Source organism: Macrobrachium rosenbergii, chromosome 49 (assembly GCF_040412425.1).
Source record: "Macrobrachium rosenbergii isolate ZJJX-2024 chromosome 49, ASM4041242v1, whole genome shotgun sequence".
In the NCBI taxonomy this organism is placed as follows: domain Eukaryota; kingdom Metazoa; phylum Arthropoda; class Malacostraca; order Decapoda; family Palaemonidae; genus Macrobrachium; species Macrobrachium rosenbergii.
In genome coordinates, this window is record NC_089789.1 from 16,006,940 (window position 1) to 16,027,090 (window position 20,151).

The window sequence follows — 20,151 nt, forward strand, 5'->3', positions numbered from 1 at the left end:
TAAATCCCCAATGTTTTACATTCTAAAATTTATCATAAGGCAAAACTTTTAGTAAAAAGGGACGAAAACTGACATACATCTTGCAAGGCAAAGTGATGCGAGGATTTTAAATACCTAAATTAATAATTATATGTATAATAACAACTACTCAGTTGATTCTATTTTGGAATGGCCTCTGCTTGAGAGGGTATATCTGTCTATCTATCTATCTATCTATCTACATATATATATATATATATATATATATATATATATATATATATATATAATTTATATATATATATATATATATATATATATATATATATATATATATATATATATATATATATATATATATATATATATATATATATATATATATATATATATATATATATATATATATATATATATATATATATATACAGTATATTGATGACATAAAAAACCTCCTTAAAAGGTATACAAATGTTATTTTTATTTGTAACTATTGTTTGACTATAGTAAGCAAAATATTTACTTTGCATCGAATATCCGTTTGATTTCGATGATATTGAATTGAGCGAGGTTAGTTTCGCTGGAGGTTCCCTAATACACTGAGCATTTCAATTCCAGCTCAGGTGTGGGAGGTCAATTAATTTTTCATTCCAGGATAAATTTACATGTTCATATAAACACCATTTCCTTTGATACAGCAAATGCTTCAGAGTATCAGCTGTTGTTTAAAAATATGCATTTACATCTCTGGGCATGTTTACCTACCCTTTTTCCCGAGAACGTTCAAGTTTGCCCAGTAACCAAGATGTTATCAGTAGACTAACTGTTGTATTTGTAAATGCATAGTGGCATAAAGCTTTGCTAAAAAGCCTTGTATATATATTAAATTGCTCAAGAATGATGATTAAAAATGCCAAATGATACATTAAGGTCTGCATACAGTTCTAAAACTCTTGTATGTTACTTTCAATCTTGTTTCAATTTCAAGAATATACCTTAACCGCCAGTAGCACGCATAAACCAAAATCTTTATACCATGAATATTGCATGTTTCACACTCATACAGTACGAACCCTTAGGGGGGAAGAAAAGAGAGAGAGAGAGAGAGAGAGAGAGAGAGAGAGAGAGAGAGAGAGAGAGAGAGAGAGAGAGAGAACGCTAAACCTTGTATTTCTAACTTCCCATATATTCTATTTATAAAAATAAAACAATGCTTTCTGACGACCTGGTACTAGTACTCCTTGTATATTTTTCCTTGCAGATAATATTTGATGAGGACGGTTAATGGAAAAGAGCTCTAGCTTGGACTTAGGACTTATGTGATTTTGCTTGCCTGAATTATTTAACTCTCATAAGAAAAAGCTGCAAAGAAAGTCTAAGTCAATTAGAACTTCCAGTAATGAAATTCTAATCCTGTTATCCTTGTCGTAAAAGGACATGTCTGTCGCATCGCAGAACTTTGAATCTTTTAGTACGCTTGACTTTAGATTATTTATGTGTACGAAAAACAAAGTTACTTTCATTAAGCATCCGCTGTAATTTATTTAGAAAATAAGATGTTAGCTATCATGTTAGGACTGCAGACATATATGTATATATATATATATATATATATATATATATATATATATATATATATATATATATATATATGTATGTGTGTGTGTGTGTGTGTGTGTGTGTGTGTGTGTGTGTGTGTGTGTGTGTATATCTGCAAAGTAATATTGGTGTAAAAAAGTGGGCTGTACAACGAATCTCTCTCTCTCTCTCTCTCTCTCTCTCTCTCTCTCTCTCTCTCTCTCTCTCTCTCTCTCTTTTCACCTATTAAGCTCTCTAGGTTTTGTTGTTCAGTCTATTTTTTTACATCAATATTACTTTGCAGACCGAGGCTCTTCCATAAATATATGACGATTTGTATTAAGGAGAGCCTAACCTCATGCTCAATTAATATTAGACATACTTACTTGATGGCGTTGTTAAATACAGTACGTTACAATTATTTGTGCCTTTTTCAGTGAGGTTTCCTGTTAATCTTTTCAATGAGAACCATTTAAACTCTTGTTATGTAGGAAGTGTCTATTTTTTCCCCACATTGAAAGTTTCTTTGCAGAACCTCCTTTTCAGTTTCATTTTATTTTAGGGTTAACTTTTCTTACATTTTCAATAATCCTTTCGTTTTTTCCTGAATCATTCTCGGAATGCAGAAATGTAATTTTATTCTCTTGTGTCCCTTAATTAAGGGGCCAAATGTCTAAATTACTGAAATGAAGTGCAATCAAATTGTGTGCGTGAGTGTGTGCATATTCGGTGTGCTTGAGTGTGTATTCTACATAAAAGTGTAAAGTTTCAGTGTTGAAAGGAACCAAGTACTCTTCATATGAATACCATTGCTTGGTTCTTAGGTTTTTCTATCCTGAAACACTCTGCCTTTAAACTTTTCTTTCTTTGGCATCCAGTTGATTGATTAAAGGTAAAATGGAACGTTAAGCTAAATGGAATCCCTGCACGTCAGACCGTGTGTGAAATGTGTGTATATATATATATATATATATATATATATATATATATATATATATATATATATATATATATATATATATATATTGATATATATTATATGTATATATATAGTGGATATTTGTCAGATACACGTGGCATTTGTTATACTCACAAATATTAATCCTCAAATTCCATTTAACTTCCAATTCACTCTGAAGTAGGGAAATTCCAAGCGATAAGCGCTCCATCACCAGTGAGATTCGAACCGCTGCCGGGTTTAGAAACAACTATATACAGTGACTCACTGCGCATAGAAACTGTAGAAAGCTAAGCATTGGGCAAATAAAGTAATCAGAGTGTTTCAAGACGATTTTGGCCTGTAGAAAGAGTAAGGCTAATAAATGGATAAAAAATATATCATTTGGAGGTGTCAGGGGTAAGAAGACGAAGAAGAACTGAAAATGCCCGAATAGGAGGCACGAAAGAAGTTTCTTGAAAGGGAAGGCTTTAACATACAGGAAGGACAAGAGTGCGTGCGAGATAGAAGCAAATGATACATATGTAAGATGTGTTAGACGTGCTACTGGCATGCTCTCTGAATGAGTGAATAAAACGACTATAATTGAGTAGAATTACTGCACAGAGAATTCATCCACAGTTCGCCTGGACTTTAAAGTGTGATTTTCCCAATTTCACTGGGATACATGACCTGACAATCCTTGTAAACTACAGACAGGGGAGTCCATAGGCCTACCTGTGTCGAGTCATCGGTAACTACTGCCTGGAAACGGGGCTTGGGCGCTGGTCACATTGAAAGCCAGTGGAAAATCAAAGCAGTGACCATTGCGTTTTCTTTTTTTCTCCTTTTTCTCTAGATCCTCTCGTGCTAAGAGAAACTGCTTGATGCTGAAAATATAAAGTATATATGTAAAAGTGAATGTAACATAACGGAAAGAAATTATCAGGATTTTGCGTCATTCAGTATTTTTGTGCATTTGTTGATAATTATTCATATCACTGATAAGCGACAATAATAACGAAGTTGTCAAAAGTATTTATGAATGGATTAAAAGTATTGTATTATTTGACATAAAAGTAATCACTGAATAGACATCGTGCATTTTATAAGTAATCGTAAAGGTATCTACAAATAAATGTAGCCTAACAGTATAAATAGCAGCAACGTTTTCGTAAAACAAACATAAACCAGTTTTTACAAGACGAAAAAATTCTCAATAAATGATGTATAGTGCTTTGCAGTTTCCTTAGCTTTTGGCTCCCCTTTCTCTTTGATTGTCAAACTGTTCATGACGATATCTACAAAAAAAAAAAAAAAAAAAATCTGAGTGATATGGAATGGAATGATATACTGGCAATTAAATAAACTTATAGTCGGGTACCAGAAAAAATTTCGAAAGCTGAAAACGGTCTAGAAGCATCGCGTGAGATCATTGGGAATTCATTTAATGAAAAGAACGACATCTGACACAAAATTAACGCACGACAAAATCTTCTCCTACTTCACAAGAAAGAATGGACCCGCAAGAGACATACTGGGTAAATGATAGCTCTCGTCTTCCTTTCAATTCCCTCTCTTTCTTTCGCTTGTCACTCTTACGTCCTCCATTAGGGTGATGATCATATCCTCTGGAGACCGCCGTTCCATCATAGACCTTAATTTGAGGAGGTATAGGAAACCAAATTGTCGAAGACTTTTTGGAAGCTTCTTTCATTTCAAGACTTTCTCCCTTGGTGTTTAAAGCGTTCTTTAAAGGTGAACTCTCAGTAGCTGATGAAATTGCTTCGCACAGTGAACTTTATAAAAATAGTTATTATTTTGATATGTAAATTTCAGATCAAAATGTAATTTTCTCTGCAAGCTGTAACGGATGCCAATATTATATGTAGATGTCGCTACTTCTCCTGCAAGGACAAAGTTACCGTACTACTTCCTGCTTCCTACTTCCTGCTTCCTGATTCCTTGTTGTTTTCTTATCATAAACTAATTGACGGCGTGCCCGTTTTCAGTCTATTTTGCAAAGTAAATACCCGAAAGCAGCATATACCCGTATTCAAGGTTTGTGTTTTTCACTGTTAAAGTTTTAGAAAATCGGTTGTTAATTTATTATTTCCTGGCTGTTAGACCAATGTATGATGGTATAGAATAATAATAAAAAAATATATTTTAGGGCTTTATTTCTGTACGTGAGTTTTTACTGTATAAGAGCAATTCAGGCTCACTTGTTTCGTTACTTTCGATGAAGCAGGGTGACTTCTCAGCTTTGTAGACATTAGAAGTAGTTCTGAGTATGAGTATATTGCTGGATTTTTTTTTAACATTCCGCGTCTAATATGCAGGATGCTAAAGTCCTATTGATCAGGTTTGCAGCCTCTTGTAATTTTGAACCGAAAGCTTATTCTTCTCTTGCTACCTTTCATAACGTCATCTAAATTTTTCATTTTTATAACTTCGGTGCGGTGTTTGAAGGAGAGGGTGAGGGAGGACTATAAAATTTGCAGTGTAAATAACTAGAATATAAAGGTCTCAACATTCGGGAGATAAGTTACATCAGTGGCCCCTAAGCAGTTTTCGGAGACACTAATATTTTATAAGAGCAGGCTCCTAGGTTCATAGGGTCTCCATTCCCCCTGGTTTTGCTTGCTGATAAACGTTCATGTAGAGGCCGAAGGTTGAATGTAAGCTTCGTTTGTACGACATGGGCATTTCTTGTCGGGGCATCAATGTTTCGTTAGTCATAGGTTTTGAAATTCTCTATCCATAAGGCGCAAGCCTGAATAAGGCCAAAGTAAGTGGGTAATTTTATATCTAAAGTGAGGTACAAGATGGCTTTGTTTTTGGAATGTTAGGTAAGTTACCCACAAGATGCCAGTTCATTCTTGGAGTTTTGATCCAAGGTCATTAAACTTCTGTAAGTATTAGGTATCCATCCACTTTTGAATGGCGTGATTCTTAGCAAATGATTTTACTTGTTTGAAAGTCCCATTTTTGTAATACCATTATTTTCGCTTAACTTGTTCATCTTAATTACTTAATAAAGCATATTCTGACTAATTCAAAGACAGCACATTTAAAGTTATGACAAGCATGAAGTGTGGGGTTAATAGCCAGACAAGCGATTATTAGTGGGGATAGTGGCCCACAAGAAGGGCGTCAGGAGGGAGGAACATTGACTCTCAAGAAGTACAATTGGCAGGAGAACTTTAGTTTTGTACCAAGTTCCACAGACTAAGGCTCTCGTAGATATCAAATGGGTGTGATTAAGTATGCTTATTCGGATCACGTCAAGATTAGCGAACCCACTCATTACGGGGTTCGCTATTCTCTACAAGATTGGGTTCGTTATTCTTTACATGGGAACAATCAGGCTCGCTGTTCTAGACATGAACACTACGGTACAGACATTTGATACCCCAGGGGCTAGTACTAAACACGGCGAGATAGTGTAAATGAATCAGTTTCGCCGTGTTTAGTACTAGCCCTCACGTGGAATTGGAGTTCGGACGGGAAAGGGTTGGCCATTCTTTACATGGGGACCATTGGGTTCGCTGTTGTTGACATGATGTTGGGTTCGCTAACCTTGACATGATCCGCTTATTCTTTTCTAGAACAGGGTTTCTTCCAGTTTGGTAGTTCATTACAGTCTTGTTTTATTAGCAACAAACGTCGATGAAACTTCCAGAGCCCATTTTTTATCTCGTGTGTGGGAGGTAGGAAATCTGAAATTTTCATTGATTCTGATTAGGCTATTTGATGGCTTTCTTGGTTGGTTTCATTCATTGTGGATTTAGCTATTAGAGATTCCGCTTCGTTTGATTTTAAGTAGCTTCAGTTAATGACTTTTCGACCCGGGTCTGCTGCTTCTCCACAGCCGTAAGTAGGTCTCGGCAGGCTGTGGATGTATTGGCTATCGCATCGGTGTGCGAATTGGCAACTTGTTGGTTGTGATTTATTGAGATTTCTTCGGTGTTTCAAAAGTCAGTACCGCGGTTTGGAAACTGCTGAAGCAAAGTGCGCATAAGAAATGAAAGACTCACTCGCGAAATAAAGCCGTAGACTGCTTCAAAGACCTGACTTATTTGGCGATTTACGCTCTTACAGATTTGAGACAGTATTTTTAGCTACAATGTCAAGCTGAAAGATAGAAAGGTTATAATGAGTCTTGGATTTGTTTTTCTATTGCCTTTGTTATACTGGTGGTCTGTGAAAATCTTTTATAGCAATAAGGAAATCAATAAACTTAAAGGACTAGTCATTAATTTTTGCTAATTAACTTTTTTTTGGCAGATTGGTTGTACCACTTGTTAGTAAGGTCATCAGTTTGGCTTTCATAGTAAACGGGTATGCCTTTTTTGAAAAGTAATTTATCAACTGCTTGATAAACTAGATTATTTCTGTTCGGCCCAAACTCTTAAAATAGTTTTACCAATCATGTAATGTACAGCGGTAGAGTAAATTTCAATTATGCCATTCAGGATATTTTACTTTTAGTGTAATGTAAAGTCAGAGGGTCGGTTTTTCCAAATCTTAAGCTTCAGACAGTAATGACTGTTGATCTTCTGACCCACACAAGGTTGAATTATCGAAGTTCCTTCCAACAACTTTGTATTGATTGGCTGCATCTAGATGATACTAACTAAATGAATTGAGAACCTTCATGGAAACAGCTGGTTGCATGATTTAGTATTCTAGTTTCTTGAAAATGAATAGTATATGAAGCTGTAAAGTTATTGCTGTGTTCTTGGAAGAACGCATAACTTACCTGCCCTAGACTTCAATTTTCTAAGTTTGTTCCCTATGGCAGTTATTGGAATTGGAATATTCATCAACAGCTTTCGGATGATTTAGACGGAAAGCCATAGAAAATGCTGTTGGCTGAAAGGGTTAAATAAATTTGTGCGCATGGACTTTTTAAGCTGTAATTTAAACCAAAACAAGAATAAAGTAGGACTGGCCGCTCTATTAGTATTGCCAATTTTAATATGGTAATGTTTTCTGATAGGTCTCTAGGGAGACGAATCTTTTATTGAACAATGGGGATCCTGTGTGTCTAGTTCAGGCATACTAGATGGTCGAGACTAATTTATAGTCATAATGATTTTAAGTACTATTTTACTTGTAAAATGTCATGTTCATGAATTCAGAAACTTCAGAAATACTTTTTGTACTTGGCTGTATTGTAGGTATTAAAACTTAATTTCATTGGTAGGAGAGTGTACAAAAGCAGTGTCATGGGAGCTGGGATATGAGGCATTAAAGGTAGGCACCATGTAAAGTTGTGGTATCTTCAATAGCTGAAAAAATTTTTATTGGTGGTGACTGAAGGTCATAGCTTACACTTTTACAAATTTAATATAGCAGAAAGATTCAGAACCTGTAGACATCATTACCCACGAGTAATTTATTTTTTAGTTCCTATTATACTAGTTACTGTGGGTCTGATTTAATCGGACTTTGAGTGTAAAAAAATGGGGATGTAATGCCTTAGTGCTAATCCTGTTACACATTAGTAAAATCTATCGTAAAGGGAGTGGAAATTTTATTGCTGAATCTATTTTACTTTAGATGCCAAAGAGGTGAAATTTAAAGCCCGTGTTCCAAAAGCTCTGTTATTTTCTTTGCTGGATTGAAGTGACCTTTCACATCATACAGGATTCTTATTGAGGGGAAGTTGCCGGGGAAAGGACCACTGCATCAGGTACCCTTTATTGTGCTGCTTACCAGTTCGGACCCACTGTGGATGGAAATCATGGAACCGCATGGCTAGACAGAATGGCTTAGTTGATTTTCCTGGAGCAGGTAAGAAAAATAGATTCAGACTTGTAATTGTTAGAGAAGTGGTCTAAAGCCAACATTTTAATGGATTAGCGTGAAATTATAATTATTTTTCTTATACATTCTTGGTCAAATGAATATAAAAAATGATTGGAAACCGGTAAAATATGTTTATGGTGTTTCCCGTCACTTGTTCAGGGTTGAACTATAATTTAATGCTTGCTTATTGTATTTCTAAATATATGAAATATTCCAGTCAATAATAAATTGTTCTACAGGACTTATCCTGATAGCCACTTGGTGTTGCAGATTTGGCAAACTGATGAACTCCAATGGGTAAAGTATGACCTTCTAATAGAGGTAAAGTGCAGTTACTGTTAGTATGTATACCTGGTATGTATGCAGGTAAGGACAAACGCGGTTGGTTTTTTATGTGCAAAAAAAATTATATAGGTGAGGACAAAACATTATTGATAAATTTAAAGAATTATAAGTAACGTTTTAGGGAACTGACTAGATCTAATGCTTATGAATAGGTTAAACAGGACAAATTTATAGCAAAAGGTAGTAAAAAATACTAAATGAATATTTAGGGGACAGCTGTTAATACAAAGTTTCCCGCAGGAGCTAGTAAATATTGAATCTGAATCTTTGGAAGACATCAAGTCTGTCATAATGGAGAGGGTTACTTTCACATACATGTAACGGCACAATCCTAAGGTGTGTTCATTTTCTTAATATCACAGTTGAGTCGGAAAATTCTCTAAACTACTGTAATGTGATCCTTTGTTTTTGGCAATATCGTAGTAATCCTTAACTCTGTTTCAGCATAGTTTTGTGAAGGTCCTTGTAATCTAACTATGCTGCAGGACTCCACTACTGAATGTATTTTTTCTTCGGATATTGAATCTAGAAAGGTGGTGTACTTTTCCACGGCGCGAGGCCTTTTGAGTATCATATAGTAGTATTGATCAAGCAGAATTATATATTGTCCAGGATTAAACCAATTTCAAGTTAGGTTGAAGTTGAAATTAATGATTTGATTAATAATACGATTTGATTTTGTTGGCATTTTTATTCGGTAAGCATTTGTGATGTGTAAATTGTATATTGCAGTACAAGGCTGCTGTGCTCCTCATGTTTGAAGTAATGCATTCAAGTGAAAAATGGGAATACATAGGAAAACATAAATAAGAAATTTCAAGTTCACTAAAAATTTAACAGTAGAATTTGAAATTTACAATTCTTTTCTAAATCATAAAACAATTATTTCATATGCAAACAAATAAATGGGGTCTGTATAAGTAATGCCGCTGAGAAGCCATGTTTTTTAAGGCTAATGAGAGTTTAAAGCTAAAGAAATCTGCTCCAGAACCCGGTAACTTCAGGTTATAGTCAACTGTCATTTTATTTAAAGTATGTCCAGTAGCAACAATCTAATCACGCAAACAGACCTCTCAGTATTTAACAGCAATGATCTATAACCTCTTATTATGGAACTTGTTACGAGACAAATTGTCCATCAGTTGATAGTTGTAATTTTTGTTAGTATACTTATACATACACTGTTCATATAGAATTTTTCCATTGCATTCGGGTTCTCTGTACTATATAAACATTTAGAAAATATGCAGCATAATAGAAAAGAATTCCGTGTGATTTATAATTTCCGAATTATCTTATGCGTGCTAGGAGAGGCATAATCATGGAGGTAAAATGTCGCTCCCACCTCCCCTCCACCAATTGGTGAGGGTACTCAATTAGTAATTAAAAGCTTAGAAAGCAGAGTTTAAGTTTTCAATTTTGTTTTAAGTATTAAAGTAATTTAATATCAATATGTGGACTTGAACACGATGTAATGGCTGTGAGGAGCTAACTTGTTAGGCAAGAAGATATTTTTCCGAAACTAAAATTTGACTTTTTCCAGGTGAAGCCTTGTCGGACGACTAGCTGATGGCTCTTCTGCCAATGCCACAATTTACTTCACGGATAGAAGCACTTCAAGTGAAATGAAGGATTATGTCGTCAAGCCTTGGATTCAGTAATGAAACCACGTTCGTAGTCCAGCATAAGTGTTTGCATTATTCATATTTGAGGGGAATTGTGTAAGACATTATGAAATTGGAGCTGAAGGTTTCTGTTTAATTTTGAAACTTGTTAATTGCAACGTGACACAGGTAAATTTCCGCCAATTTGATTAAGCGTAAATCAGTCTGGTAATAGTTTGTCTCGACCTATTTCATAAATTTTTGGGGAGAAACTTTTCCTTCAGAAAATGTTAGGATGTTAGATGTTAGCTCTTACCCGGCAATGTTTAAAGTGTACACTAACTCCATCTCAGCTTAATGAGCTTGACCTCTTTGTGTAGGCTCTTGTTTCTCTAGGATGTGATTCTTATTTTCACGAATTGGCAACTGGAAGACTTTTAACCTTTGACATCGACTGAGATTCATTTACTTGAATTAGGAAAGAACAACAAGTGTTTTTATAAGCATAAGTGTTGCGTTCTCTTAGAGTTAACTTTATATTTGAATAGGAGGATTAAAAAAAGTCATTCGACTTCATATTCTTAGGTAGTCATCATGCAAATAAATAGGCAATGAATACTTTGTTTTACAGTGAAATTGGACTGTAAACTAGTATCTTGCACCATTTTTCTATGCATGATATACAAGAGTGAAATCAATCTTGATTATGCAATAGTGATGGTATAGAAGCAGCATAAATTGTTTTTCATTTTCTATGGATTCCATAGCCGGTTCAACCTATTAATACGAAGAATTATTCTGTGAACAAAAAGCTTTGTGAATACAAAAGATAAAATTCTCTCTTTCAAGCTGCCCGAGACTGTAGGACCTCGAACACTGCTTAATCTTAAAATTACGTGACCATTTTTCTTAACTTTTCATCAGGTTTAGGTAGTTGCTACATTTAACGCTTGTGCCACAAGTTTGGAGGTTCCTCCTCCTGGCATCTCAGCTTAGGTTTTTTTAAATTTTGGTGTAAAGTTTTCGTTTGGATTTGGCAAAATGGCAACCAGAGCATCTGTAATATTTATTTCGGAATGACTCCAACTTTTTAGTAATGTCCTTTTTTTTTCCAAATAGAATCTTGAATATTAAAGTGAGTTTGCGAACAGAACTTAACGGTTTTGAAGAAATTTGCTATCAGCTTCACACACTGCGCTATATTTTAGTGGAAGTTGAATTTGTGTCGATAACTTTTTATAAGCAAAACTTACATATTTGATAACCAAAACCCTTCGTCGATACCAAAGTAATTGCACGTAATTCTGCTCTTAAGTATAAAATTGTGACAGTTAAATACTGAGGAAAAATCTGATGAACTAGTGGCTAATTTTTTTTTTTTTAAGGTATGGAGGTCTTAATGTCTTTGGTGGCTCAATTTAAACATAGGCTGTAAGACAGGTCTTGGCTTGCATGTACAAGATTCAGAAATTTAACAGGAGTCGGTCTGCAGTTTTAGTAGTCTCTCTCTCTCTCTCTCTCTCTCTCTCTCTCTCTCTCTCTCTCTCTCTCTCTCTCTCTCTCTCTCTCTCTCTCTGAATAGAAGGAATTTCGTCCATAACCAAAATAGATATGCTAGGGAGGTGAACTTCGTTCTTGAACTCTTAAAATAAAAGTGGAAGTAGAAATTGTTTTACAAGTAGATTTCAGTTGCCAAACCTCTATTCTGAGATGGATTTAGCTGGTTTTATCTATAGCAGTGTACTATGTCTTATTTTAGGTCTTAGCATTTTCTATTTTAATAGTAACTTGTGATGACACGAAGCCCTTATAACCTAACTTTTCCAGTTTGTGGTCGAACCTCTTATCTACTTTTGTTTGTGAACTTTTTTTGCGTACTAAACACCCTTAGGATCACGGTGGATAATAACTAGACAATCATTCTCTTTCTCTCGCGAGAGTGCAGCTACTGCTCGCTCTCTCTCTCTCTGATAATCTTGACAACATGGTACTCTAGTTTATTTGAAAGTGTGTGTGCTTGCTTGTACACATTTTTTGTCCTGATAATATATCTCAATATTCTTAGTTTGCAACTGTTTGTATGGAACTCTCTCTCTCTCTCTCTCTCTCTCTCTCTCTCTCTCTCTCTCTCTCTCTCTCTCTCTCTCTCTTTGTCCCTTTGCTCTCTACCTGAAGTATTATGTTATTCTTACATTTTTACTGGCTCTGACATTCTTTTATCTGCTGCTTGCCTTCTTTTCTTGATTCTCTCTCTCTCTCTCTCTCTCTCTCTCTCTCTCTCTCTCTCTCTCTCTCTCTCTCTCTCTCTCTCTCTCTCTCTTTGCTCTCTACCTGAAGTATTATCTGTTATTCTTACATTTTTACTGGCTCTGACATTCTTTTATCTGCTGCTTGCCTTCTTTTCTTGATTCTCTCTCTCTCTCTCTCTCTCTCTCTCTCTCTCTCTCTTACTCTCTCTCTCTTTGCCCTTTGTAGTTACCTATTTATTTATTTTCTTACATTTTTACATTTCTAACATTGTCCTTTTATCTACTACTTGCCTTTCTCTCTCTCTCTTCTCTCTCTCTCTCTCTCTCTCTCTCTCTCTCTCTCTCTCTCTCTCTCTCTCTCTCTCTTTGTCCCTTTGCTCTTTACCTGAAGTATTATTTATTATTCTTACATTTTTACTGGCTCTGACATTGTTCTTTTATCTGCTGCTTGCCTCCTTCTCTCTCTCTCTCTCTCTCTCTCTCTCTCTCTCTCTCTCTCTCTCTCTCTCTCTCTCTCTCTCTCTCTCTCTCATCGCCCTTTGCTCTTTACCTGGTAGTATTATTTATTTTCTTACATTTTCATTGTCCTTTTATCTGCATTGTCTCTTTATCTCTCTCTCTCTCTCTCTCTCTCTCTCTCTCTCTCTCTCTCTCTCTTTGCCCTTTGCTCTTTACTTGGCAGTATTATTTATTATTCTTACATTTTTACTGGCTCTAACATTGTCCTTTTATCCGCTACTTGCTTTCTTTTCTTAATTCTCTCTCTCTCTCTCTCTCTCTCTCTCTCTCTCTCTCTCTCTCTCTCTCATCGCCCTTTGCTCTTTACCTGGCAATATTAAATATTCTTCTTAATTTACTGGCTTTAACATTGTCCTTTCTTTTATCTGGTACTTGCCTTTCTCTCTCTCTCTCTCTCTCTCTCTCTCTCTCTCTCTCTCTCTCTCTCTTCTCTCTCTCTTTTTCCTTCTAAGTTTCTTATGCTCTCCATTTCTTTATTTTAACTTCCTCTCTGAGGACTTGGTATCACAAGTCATGTATATAAATTTTAAGTCCTGTGGTCAGTTGTTTAGTCAGAATGCTTACTAAAGCTTTTCTGTATATTTAGACATTTTCAGAACTCCATTCCCAATCCTGCATCCTAGCCTCTCCCACAAAATGGAAATGTATAATTCTTACTACCCAGTCAAACGTTGTACGTCTGAGGTTCCTCCAGCCCCGTTCCCCCGGCCCCCATATCTTCCTAGCGCAGTGGGTTTCTCCTTCGCAAATAAGGGCTGTTGGGTGTGTGCAGTAAATCTAAAATTTTTTTAATATGGGCTGCTGTTCATCCTCAGTGTACATAGTTGTCTATTTACTGGTGTAAATTATATCAGAAGCGTAAATGTTGGCCCTGTTGGGCTTTTTAAGTCTATAAGTGGCCTTTATAATATAATGTTCATCTATCTATCTATACAACTGTCTACGTCCAGTAGATTTTACCTTGATGTATCCAGCTGTAAACAGTTGTTTGCCATGTTATGATTGCAAGCCTCATTTGATCTAGAAGATGTAATTTATAGATATCTTCGATTGCACTTTTCTTAAATCCAGTTCTTTGGAGTCATAAGTTTAACATAACTTTAGAACATGTATTCCCGATTTTAGTTAGCTTTCAGAGGTTACGTTTAAACATTTTAAAGACTACTTGCAATCTTCTATTGTGAAAGACTTGAAAGTCTTACGTATATAAGCGCTGGTTATTTTGTATGGGTATTGTTTACGTGAATATGGAATATGTACAGTTCAGTGATAAATATCTTATTTTGTAAAGACAGATTTGTTAAGACTTTTATACAGATGGTGTATTGTACAGTACTTAATGTAAAAGACCGAGATTAAAAAAAATAACTAGCTTTCTGAGGAATCTTTGTAGTTTTATGAAAATTGTATTAGGCAAGGTCAGTAGAAAATTTTTACCAAATTTGATTTTATATAATTGGCCAACGGAGCCTGCAATTTTGTCCTTTCTATTGCACTGACATGTCGGCCCTCTGAAAAGGGTTCAGCTGGGTTCATAAAATGTTACTGCTGTCCCTGATTTTGCACCGTTAATGCCCATGACATAAAGAAAGGTAAATGTCACGAAAATCAATTTTAGAGGAAATGTGTGATAAATTCTTCGATTTTGTTCCTTCATTGTGTAGATGCTGAAACTAGTCCTGTCTGTGAGATTCAGTTCAATTGCTGGTTTTAGTTATGCTGCAGTTGGTCTGTTAAGCAGGAGCTTACCTTAGTGCTGGTGTGCTGGGATTGACTGTTTGGCTGATGGACTGGGTTTCTTTAATTGTGGCAGATGTCTAGTTTCTTAAGTATTTGACAGGTGTATGGAGTATGTTACTTTGCAAAAATTTCACTGTGGGTGGATTGATGTGCTTGGTTTTGCCAAATCATGTGTACTGCTTTAAAGGTTTTTAATTCGGTTTTAATTATCATATAACCTTGGAAGTGTTGACTCAAAACACACTTTTTTTCTGCCCTGGGAGTCTAGTGTACATTCTTCCGCTACCTTATGCTATGACAATAAATAATGAAGTAATATGATGTCCTTTTTTATCAACGCTGTGCAGTAGGCAGTTCTTGATCTGGACTAATTTTCGGAACGAACCCAAAAGAAAACTTGGCTTGATCTTAAGTTTCATTTAAATTGGAATACGTGCAGTGTCTAAATATTTTGAATATACCTAATATAAAGTGAGTTTACGGACATGGGTATGCATTTTAGTGACTTAGTCAACATTGCTCATTTTACTCTGTATATTTATAAAAAAAAATTAAGTATTGTTTAGAGGGCTCATCAGATGATGTGCTTTGGTTTTCCAAAATAGTTTAAACTTCTTAACAGTAAGTGAAAACATAGTGAAGGAAATTCTTTTGCTCAGATGATACCTTGAATGAAAGGAAATTTGAGCTGTTTGTTTTACCATCAACTTTGTTTGATGCGAAAGAATAATGTTGCTTAAATATTGCTCAATAAAATAAACTACTAAATCTGAAAAGCTAATAAAAGATTATGAAAGATTTGACTTTGGAAGGCAGAATTTTCCATTGGGAATCAGACGCGTAATGAAGTGATAAATTAAACCAGTATTTTTTTTATTACATACAGGCTTAAAAAATAAGTAGGACACAGCTCTCCTAAATATTACATTTTGCTAATAATGCAAGGTTCCCAAGGTAACGTTAATCCATCTGCCTGGACTTAATGTCATTTTGTAAATAAAAGAATGTACAGTATTTTCTACAACCTTCGACTTCATATCGGATAGTTTTCAGTTGAGTTGTGACTAGAGGTATGCTCTGTATCTCTGTTAAGCATTTCTTTTTTATTCAGTGTTCAGACTTAATGTAAACCTTTACAAAGTTTAGCGAGGAATTTATCTGAGGGGAAATTGACTAAAAACTTTTAACTGAAAATTTAAATATTTGGATAAGTTTAAATGAATGTTAAGGAGAATGTTTAATAACTTTCACATTCATTGGTACCTTCTTGCAGTCGGTTACTTTATGGTACTTGTAAATATGGAGTGGGAAAAAGTTTTGCATTTTAAAGGAGTTATGTATATATTAGAAGTATATTTCAATATCAAACCTTGAACCTGCTCAATGTTTACACGGTTCTTTCTTGATTTTATTTTTTATTACAAGAACAGGAATGTTAAGTAATAAGGAGGCTTTATTTTTATCTAACACGAACATTCATATTCTAAGGAGCTTCGATTTTCTCAGGCTACAAGAAGCCTGCAAGAGAGATTATTATAATGTTGGCTCGCAATTAGAAACCACTGAAACTTTTAGCATCTATTTCTAATAAAGTTCCACTTAACTAGTTATGTATTCAACTATCAAAATATTACCACTATGAAAAGAAATTATCCAGATTGTATAACATATATTTATATACTATCTCGTAAGCACAAAAGTCCACCCCGGCAATATTTCTTTAACTTTACAGTATTATTTCTTCCACATGGCTATGATAGTATTGCTTCTCCACCATAGTAACACTACGTTTTTATCTGGATTTTCCTTGCCCATCGGTGTTTTCTTAGAAGTTATTAAAATAAGGTTGGGGTGTGGATAATTTCCGAGTTCAGTTGGTTAGTGGAAGTCTTGCGCGTTTATCGTATGCCTATTATACTGATTGTGCTGTGTACTCATCGTCCTTTAATTAGTTCTTGTTGAAAGATCTGTTTCTTTGAAGGTTACGCATCACGAATTTGTGGCTATTGACGCTGTTATTCTCAAGGTAATAGTCGTTTCCAAGAAAGTTGTTGGCGTTCTAAACTGCTTCTGCTACTCTGGATAGTTGTTAAAAGAGTCTTATCCTTGAGAGTGGCTGCTGCTGAAAGCTTACTGTCTAATGAACTTTCTCTGTGGGCACTATACTCATCAGATCATGTTATTTACCTTAATTTCGTATCCACCATAAGCTTAACTGCTCTGTAAAGGGGGTAGCGCAGTCAGTGCACCTCACGCGGTGCACTGTAGTCATTACTAAAGGTTCTTTGCAGCGTCCCTTAGGGCCTTATCTGCAACCTCGTCTATTCATTTTCTGTACCTGCGTTCATTTTCTCTTCCTTCCATCTTACTTTCCACCCTCTCCGAACAATTATTTCTTAGTGCAACTGCGAAGTTTTCTTCCTGCAACACCTTGAAAATCTTTTTACTGTTAATTTCCCTTTCAGTGCTGAATGTGTCATAGGCCCTAGCTCTTGGCCTTTGGCCAGAATTTTACATTCCAGTTTCAATTTACTTGACTGTAAGCCTCTTATCCTCTGATAGATGTTTTCACAGCAAGTTCAATATTTGTCAGTTTACAGGAAGTATATACCTTTGGTCCTTCTTTTTACTGTGAGCTTTGTCCTTTACACTCACTGACTTATTATATGAATTGTTTATCACTGCATTTGATATGGTTTTTCCATCATGGCACCATGAATGAACTGGCAATCTTAACTACCGAACATGATGCATAAGTCAGCCACTTTGCCAATTTCTGCAAACGTCTAGTTTACTTCCACCTTACAGTTCAACAATTTATGGAGGAAAGGACAGGAATTCAGAAATACTGAATGTTCTAATATTCCGTTCAGAAAAGGGTGCCATTCTTAATTGTTAATTATTTTACAGTACAGAGTTTACCTAATTATGCCAGTTTGTAGAGGGTTACTAGTGTGTCTCTCTATGATAAGCTGTTTGACTGTTGTGACGCCTATTGAAGTCTCAAGCCTGATAGCCAGTCAGTTTGATGAATCGTACATAGAATTTACATCAAATGGGTAGAATTTCTGTTCCTCTTATCCTTCACATACCCCGACAATTTTTTTTCATGGACAGATTTAATGTATCATTTAAGGAAGTAAAGTCTTAACGAGTAATTATTTATTTCGAGAGTGGAGATAGTTTTGGTCTCATTACAAAAAAAAAAAATCAGTCAGTTTTGGTCTCTTCACAAAAAAAAAAAAAAAAATTATTCATGTTCAGTTTTGTTCTCTTCACAAAAAAATTAAATGATTTATGTTCAGTTTTGGTCTTAAGAGAAAAAAATTAAATGATTCATGTTCAGTTTTGGTCTCTTCGCAACAAAGTTAAATGATTCATGTTCAATTTTGGTCTCATCACAAAAAAATTTAAATGAATCAGTTTTGGTCTCTTCACAAAAAAAAAATGTTCAAGCGTAGATCTTTAAAAATAAAATGAATTCATTACTTTATTAATTAGTAAGATTTCTGTGTACCTGCCTCCAAGTTTGCCATGTCTTCAGGACTTTATTAAATTTTCATACATATTAAAGTTATTGAAATTACATTCTCTTTTGAATTTTGAGGTTCATAAGCAAAAAAGGTCAGAAGAGAATCACTCTTGCTAAGATGTTTCAGTTCTAATTGGATTTGTCCTTAGTGGTGGAGCAAAAAATTTTTTGTTTAATTCTCTTGGTCTTCATTAATGTAAGGTATGGACAATGTTACTTGAAGACACTAAGAAGAAATTCATAAAGAATCCTCTTGCTAGAACACACATTATTGATATTTTGGGGATATTTATCTAAAAGGCTGCTCTAGAGACAAGTTGCTTTATGGTGATGTCGCTCTAGTTTGGATACGGTGGTTTTGTCTTTCTTTAGGGTCTTTTTTTTTTTGTAGAAAAAGGTTTGAGTGTTTGTGCGGTGGTGTTCTCTGCTTTTTATTAAGGTGAAAATTGTAGTGGTTTATATAAAGTATTTTTCAGCTTTGTTGTGTGGTAGAAAAGGTTTCGAAATCGGAGGACTTATCACGCAGGTGAATCTGAAGTGATTCGGTGGTCCACGTGTACCGGGGAATGTGACTTCCGTCCGATCTGGCTGCTCCGTTGGGGGAGGAAACCTGGAGTGGTCGGGGCAGTACCCGTGCCCGTCTCCTCCTCTTTACCCGACTCAATCAGGGACAGATGATGGGGCAGAGTCCTGGGACACAGTGACCTTTTATGTGACCCTGTCTGCTTTTGAGGGGGCTTCAAGTGCCTATAATGCACAGTAGAATGTATTAAAATTGCACAATAAGACTTCAGACTGGCATTTTCTAATTTTGAAAGTGGTATTTATCTTTTCAGCATATGGATTAAAATAATAAAATTTTCAAAAGTTACATAATTTTTTAAAATTTTATTTTGTACGTTATTAGCTTCTCAACTCCTTTTGTTCCGTATGGCTTTTACGTTCTGATAGTTTTCAAGTTCCAAAAGACCTTTCATCCTCTTCTTAGTGTCTTAATCTCGGTCTTGTTATTATTGTTTTATGTAAAGTTTACAATAAATTTGTAAAAAAAAAAAAAAAAAAAAAAGGAAAAGGAAAGCATTCAAGGACCTAGTAACTTTATTCAGAATTAAAATGGTTTCCTTAGTGTTGTGTTACTAGGCGGGACAGGGGAGGGCCTTGGTGGGCTTTCCTTTTCCTTTTTTTTTATTGATAGCTAATATATTAGTCATGACAAATCTGACAAAGTTTTGAACTATAAGCATGCTGCAAATGCAGGCACTTGAAGCAAAGGGATTTTCCGTCCACCAGTAGTTCCTGCAGTGGACTGGGTGCAGGAGTGTTCCGTTTTCTTTATGGATGAAAGTTTCCCATTTTCTTTGTGGAAGTGGTCTGTTTTCATCGGTAGTCTGACATTTGGAGTTAGCAAGAGCTTCCATAAATTAATTTATGAATATATGTCATTATCTTGTGCTCACCATATTTACCACTGAACAATATTCCATGCAAAACTAATCGCGCTTATGTAATAAAAGATTCAGTCTTTTACAATAAAAGATAGACGAATTTCTATAGTGTTACTCCTTCCATCTTACCAATTTCGAGTACGTGTGTAACTTCTATTTAAGAACAAAGGAAAACTTATACTTGTTTGAATTACTAAACTAAAGCAGTAATTTCCAGAAAATGCTAACACGAAATCAAAAGTCAGTATACTGTGAATCTAGTATTCTTTCAGATTTATAGAGGCTTTAATTACGATGACAAAACTGTTTACGACTTATCTGGGTGAATAGAAAACTGCTTCATAGCCAGTTGTATTTCTGAAGCTAACCCGAGCTCAGTCCTCTTGACTATGGTTTAAGTACTGCT